This window comes from Eleutherodactylus coqui, chromosome 2, assembly GCF_035609145.1.
Source record: "Eleutherodactylus coqui strain aEleCoq1 chromosome 2, aEleCoq1.hap1, whole genome shotgun sequence".
Taxonomy (NCBI): Eukaryota; Metazoa; Chordata; class Amphibia; order Anura; family Eleutherodactylidae; genus Eleutherodactylus; species Eleutherodactylus coqui.
The window spans coordinates 251810841-251817015 of NC_089838.1; the positions used below are offsets into that span (position 1 = coordinate 251810841).

Below are 6175 nucleotides of genomic sequence, written 5' to 3' on the forward strand. Positions count from 1 at the left end.
CTGCCTCATGACTTCATTAATCCTATTAGAAAGAAGCCCTCACATATCGGAGCTGCAGATTCCAAGAATACTGTGCAATCTCTTGGCAAAGGAAAGTGCTGTAGCTTGTTTTAGCAGCAGGCTTCATTCCTGTATGTCTGTAGTGGTAATACTCTGTGTGTGGAGCACATTTACTAATACAGTCTAAGACATTGTTTCCTTGTCTTATATTAGTTTTTGCCCCAAAAGAGGCTCTAGGTCTTATTTTCAAGGGGAATGTCTTATAATTACCTAGCAGCCACCGTCTGTGTCCTCCCACTGGTCTCCGGAGCTCCAGCGCTTGCAGTCCTCAGCTGCTGGCAGGAGATAGCTTCCTGGTTCTGGGATTCATAAATCCCGCCTCCAGGAAGCGATGGCTCTGATTGGTTCTTGAGTGTTGCCAGCCAATCAGTGCCGCGCTCGATGAAACAATGCGATGGCTGTGATTGGTGCATCAAGCGCTGCATTGATTGGCTGAGCAGCGCACGAAGAACCAATCACAGCCATCGCGTTGTGGAAGTGGGGTTTATGGATTGGCTGAGTTGGCGTTCATCTCTGGCAGTGATAACGATGTCTTCTGCAGAGTGAGGAGAAGACCGCACCGGAGATGCAGAGACTCTGCTTATGCTGAGTGGTGTTCGTCTGAGCGAACAGCTGCATTGTCCTCTTTAGCGGGACATGGCCTGACAGAACCTTATCAGCGCTGCTGACTGATAACAGCCTGCACCGCTAATTAAAGTTCATCGCTCAATTCTAAAAAAAAAAAACTAGAACTGAGCGAGAAACGAATCGTGCATAAAAACTACACGGTGTCCATTCATTTAGACCCAATGGTTATCGCTCAAAAGACTGCTTTGAGCAAGATTTGTTGTCTAAATGGGCCTTTAGGCCTCATGTCCACTAGCTAAATAGAATTGCGGATTTCCGCAACAAACATCTGTAATTTAAAGGCATTTTCCTACCATAGGAAGTGACCATATAAAATATGAAGGTGACTTCATTTTAAACATTTGCTGTGTATACTATCACTCATGACGCACTGCACCTCCCTAGCCCATTAGTGCCATCATGAACACTTTGGGGGAAGATTTATCAACCACTTTTAGGTGTTTAAAAAAAAAAAAAAGTTGCACAATTTACCATAGGCCAAGCTTGCACAAACGTTAGACAACTTTTTCAGCAGTGGACCACACTCAGTGCCACTCTCCTGAAAGTGGGCATAGCTTGTTGGGTGTGACTGCAGAATGTAACTTCTTTTTGCATTTCAAGGCTTGACTTCTGCAGCATAAATAGACATGCCGCAGATTGTTCTGGAAAGTTTTCTCAGCGTGACGGAGAATTTTAGAAATCTCTTGAACATACCTTGTACTATAACTGCTGCCGGATTTCCACTGCGATTTCGGCACTGGAAATTCCACAGCATTTCTGTTGTGTGTGAAGACTGCCAAAGACTATGCAGCTATAGACAATGAAGAATTTCTAGTAATCCCGGTAGACCACTGCTTCCCTCAGTCTTGGTAATATAGGAGTTGCTGTTCCTCACATTTGATGGGCAAATTTTCTTATCTACATCTAGTCGATAGTTCAGGCTTTTCAAAAATTTATATATGTGTTTTTTTTCCCCTTTTTTTGTCTCCTCCAGACGGCTGTGTCCAGGGCCCTGAATGCCGCACTTGCCAAGTTTGAGTTTCAACCTGCAGGAGCCTTCAAGTATTGGAGGTGCCTGCTGGAGTTCCTGCTGGCTTACACCTTCTGACGCGAGTGCCCAACATGGCAGCCTTGACTATTGAATAGTTGTGTTTTACAGTTCATTTTTGAGATGAACGGCACACTTATAAATGATGCTGCTGTGGAAATATTACACTGTAAGACGTATATGTAGAAGGACAAGTCATTGTATAAGACAGAGGTGGGATGTTTAACATACTTTTTACATTGACGGCTTAGTTGTAACCAAGATATTGCATAAAAAAAAAAGTTCTAGCTGAATGAGCTGGTAAATTATGACAAAAAGCCCATTGATTGGACATTTGTCATACTGTTGACTCTTTAATCCTTTCCAATCCACTGTCTGACGTCTAAAGACATTATGATTTAAGGCTGTACAGCTTCGATGTTGGAAGACATCCCACTGGGTTCTCTTACTGTATATTGCCAGCCTCTCAGCTGTCTGAGCCTATCCAATGTGTCACCTCATGCAGTACTGGCTTTCGCCAGCAGATAGCGCAGTTGTATAACATCAGAAAGAGTCCAGCCGCCTAGGAAAACCAGGATACAAATTAGATTGGAAGGGGTTAAAATTGGTCACACACCCAACTTCAAGAAGCAGGAGTACCTGGACATTCTTGTAGGAGTGAGTGACCATTAGTAATGTGAAGGGGACCAGAGAAGTGTGCACAAATGGAAGGCCAGAGTAGATGGTTGAAGCTACGAGATGCTAATATGAAACACTCTTGTACAGGAGGTAGGGTTAAGAGTTGGGTGATGTTGGGGTATGTTCACATCACGGTAAAGCTTCCGGCCTGGGTTACATCCCTAATCCAGAAAATGGAATCTGGACACAAGCTATATCTGCCATTCTACAAATCTGTGGTTTTGAGGAGGTTTCCTTTCGTTTCCGGCATTACGGGCTGGAAAGGGTAATGGAATCTAGGACAGAACGCCTCTATGGAAAATCAAGCATGAAGTGTCCTTTTTCGCTGTAGGCTTTATCTCTAGTTGTAGCGGGGCACCGTCCTGATGTGACGATTTCCATTAGAGAGAAGGCCTGTAGAAATTTTGGAGGCACTGAAGAGAATGACATCACCTGTGTAATACTATGGGATTCCAGTAAACATCACCTGGATTTACGTCTGGAGTTAAAAACCGCTGGTGTAGAACAAAGCTCTGCTGCCTGTGGATAAGAGGGGCTGGTTTTGGAAGACAGCAACCATGTTTTTCCTAATGCTAAGCACCTTTTTAACTGAGGTTTTGCCTTCTGTGTTGTTTTGCCTTCTGTGTCGGTTTAGAAGCCTTCTGTGTTGTTTCTGCAATTGTCCAGAAAAGTTTTTTTTTTTTAGGTCACCGCATTAAAAGGGTAGTCCAGTTGTAAACTATTGGTTGGCTAGCCTCAGGATAGGCCAGCAATAGTAGATCAGTGAAGGTCAGTCTTCGAGGAAGTAAGCATGGTGTGCGTTTGGAAGCCCAGATCCTGGATCTAAATGCACAGCTTGCAAGATTGACAACAGGGAAAGGAGTTTGTTGCTCACTGAGCAGATACTTGCTGGGGCAGATGGGAGCATGGAAGTGAAGGATGATCAGGTGGCTAGCTGAGATCTAGGGAGGCTAGTCCTGAACTAGCACACCCCAACAAGTTTGTAAAGTTGGCAAATGAGGTGAATGCCATTTCAGGGTTAGCAGTGCTGCAGCATGACATGGTCCCTAACAGCCAGCAGGGGGCTGTCTACTCCATTAAGAAGGTGAATAGGAGTGCAGACTGGGTGAGGGGGTGGGTGGTGAGTGAGGGCAACTAGAGAAAGAGAGGGGAAAATAGTGTAGACAGAGATATGGGAATAAGTAATGAGAATGAAGGGGTAGTGGTTAAAACTGGCAGAATGCTTGATCCGGGCAAGAATGTGTGTAAGTGGGTAAGTAACTGGTTAAAACTGGCAGAATGCTTGATCCGGGCAAGAATGTGTGTAAGTGGGTAAGTAACTGGCTCAGTGATAAAAAGCAGAGGTTAGTTATTAATCATACATACTCTGATTGGGTCACTGTTACTAGTGGGGTACCACAGGCGCCAGGCAGGATCAGGTCCTTTTTTTTAATATATTAATGACCTGGTAGAAGGATTATACAGTAAAATATCAATATTTGGATACAAAACTATAAAGAAATTAACAAGAGAGGACAGGTTATGGATGCAAATAGATCTGAATAAGTTGGGGGGGTTTGAGCAAAAAAGTGTCATATGAGGGTTAACGCTAATAAATGTAAGGTTCTGCACATGGGCAGAGGGAATGTATGTCACTATTATACACTAAATGGGAAACCACTGCGAAACACTGACAAGGACGTGGGGTTTTAGTTAACTGTAAGCTTAACTGGAACATCCAGTGTCAGGCAGCTGCTGCCAAAGCAAATAGGATCATTGAGTGCATCAAAAGAGTTCTGGAGGCACATGATAAGAACCTTTTTCTTCCTCTTTACAAGTCACTGGTCAGACCACACATGGAATATTGTGGACAGTTTTGGGCACCGAGACTCAAGAAGGAAGTAGGTTTCCAGACCGATATAGAAGGGGGTTCTTTACTGTAAGAGCAGTGAGATTATGGAACTCTCTGCCGGAGGGTATGGTGATGTCATGAGGATTTCGATAAGAGTTTAAGAGAGGCCTGGACACTTGAGCGATACAATATTATATGTTATAATCCTTAATTACTTCAGAAGGGTTGTCGACCCAGGGATTATTCCAATTGCCAGATTGGAGTCAAGAAGGAATTTTTTTCTCTTGACGGAAATTTGTCTTCAACCTCATTGAGGGTTTTTTTTTTGCCTTCCTTTGGATAAACATTATGGGGTAATAAGATGAACTAGATGAAGATATGTTTTCAGCCTAACATACTGTGTTACTATGATTAGCAGTGTTCTAGGCCAGCACGCTTGTGCACTGAGATGATTTCTGCAGGTAGCATACAGCTCTGTTACACTGTCATGGCCATGTTTGGTATTGCGCCCATTGAAATGAAGGAGCCACAGGCTGTAATACCAAGCCTGGCCACTGTAGTAGGAACAGAGCTGTCTGCTTTCTGCAGAAATCAGTTCAGTGCACAAAGCACATCAGTCTGGTGAATAGCTGATCAAAGAGAGTTCCTAGGTGCTGGAATTCCACCAGTCTACTACTAATGACCAATCCTGAGGAAAGGCAATCCGTTTACAACTGGACAACCCCTTTAATGTGCCTTCATGTGGTGCAGCCATCCATCTTGTTACTAGAACTATTCAAAATCTTAGTAGGGCTTAGCTGTGTCAGAATAGATAAGAATGTGCAACTATGGAGCTCTTATGCCACGATGCTAAACTCCCTCCCACCTACGGCCGCTGCCATGGGCTCCCATGGGAGCCCCTGCAGCGGCTGGACGTATTCTGGGCAAAGCTATTCTGGGCAAAGCATCGTTTCAGAACTATGTTTTGGTCCGACGTAAAAACTCCCGGTGCTATATTGGCCAGGCGTTTTTACATCTCACCAATATGCCCATGTTATCTGATGCATTGGAACCCAATGCATCAGATGACAGCGCATATTGTCCGGCCGTGAAAACGCTGGCCGATATGCGCTCATGTGAAAGAAGCCTAAAGCAGTGCTTCTCAAACTCCCAGGAGGACACTGTTGCAGGATTGCTTCGTTATTGCACAGGTGATGTAGTAATTGCAAGTGCCTCAGACATTGCCGCAGGTGTTCTCGTTATAGGATATCTTGAAATCATGACCTGTTGGGGAATCCTGAGCTCCGGCGTTTGAGAAACCCTTCTCTAATGTACTGTTTCTCAACTCTAGTCCTTCCAACAGGCCATATTTTCAGAATTTCCATAGTATTACATAGGATTTGCGTGCATTGTGCGTCCTAATTAAAGCCCAGAATATTTCTGCAAGATGCACCTAAGGGCTTTTACCCACTAGCAATTTTTTTTTAACGCTGCGGTATCGCTGTTTTTTTCAATGGGACTTTCTAATGTCAGAATCACATCGCACAAAAATTGCAAGTTTGTGCTTTTGCGTTTTTTTTTTTTTTTTTTTTTTTTTTTTTTGGCGATGCGATTTTTAACGTTGGAAAGTCCCATTAAAAAAATGCTCGTGGGTAGAGGCCCTAAAGACGCAGAAAATTCTGCACCAAAATCTGCATGTATAGATTGTGGACGATGCAGAAGCAGATGAGGCTGTGACTGTAACTACATATATGAAAGGTCCCTTGGGAGTTCTTGAGGATTGGAGTTGAGAAACAGTGCTGTAATGAGAACAAAAGTGTATTCATGTGGAGCGGTGTTCCCCAAACTCCAGTTCTCACGACCCCTCATAGAATAGTAGAGTTGGAAGGGACCTTCAGGGGTACCTGACCCAACCCCCTCCAACGGGTCATGATTTGAGGATAGACTATAGTGAGAATACGCTGACCGCTACA

The 6175-nt window shown here is 43.9% G+C and overlaps 1 protein-coding gene across 1 annotated transcript in view; it reads left to right on the forward strand.

Moving 5' to 3' along the window:
• KLHL25 (kelch like family member 25) overlaps positions 1–5783 on the forward strand; it is a 29035-nt gene extending 23252 nt beyond the window's left edge. Inside the window, exon 3 of the mRNA XM_066592819.1 lies at positions 1661–5783. The gene's annotated coding sequence lies outside the window, so the exon portion shown is untranslated. The remainder of the gene's footprint in view (positions 1–1660) is intronic.
• Positions 5784–6175: the final 392 nt, after the last annotated feature.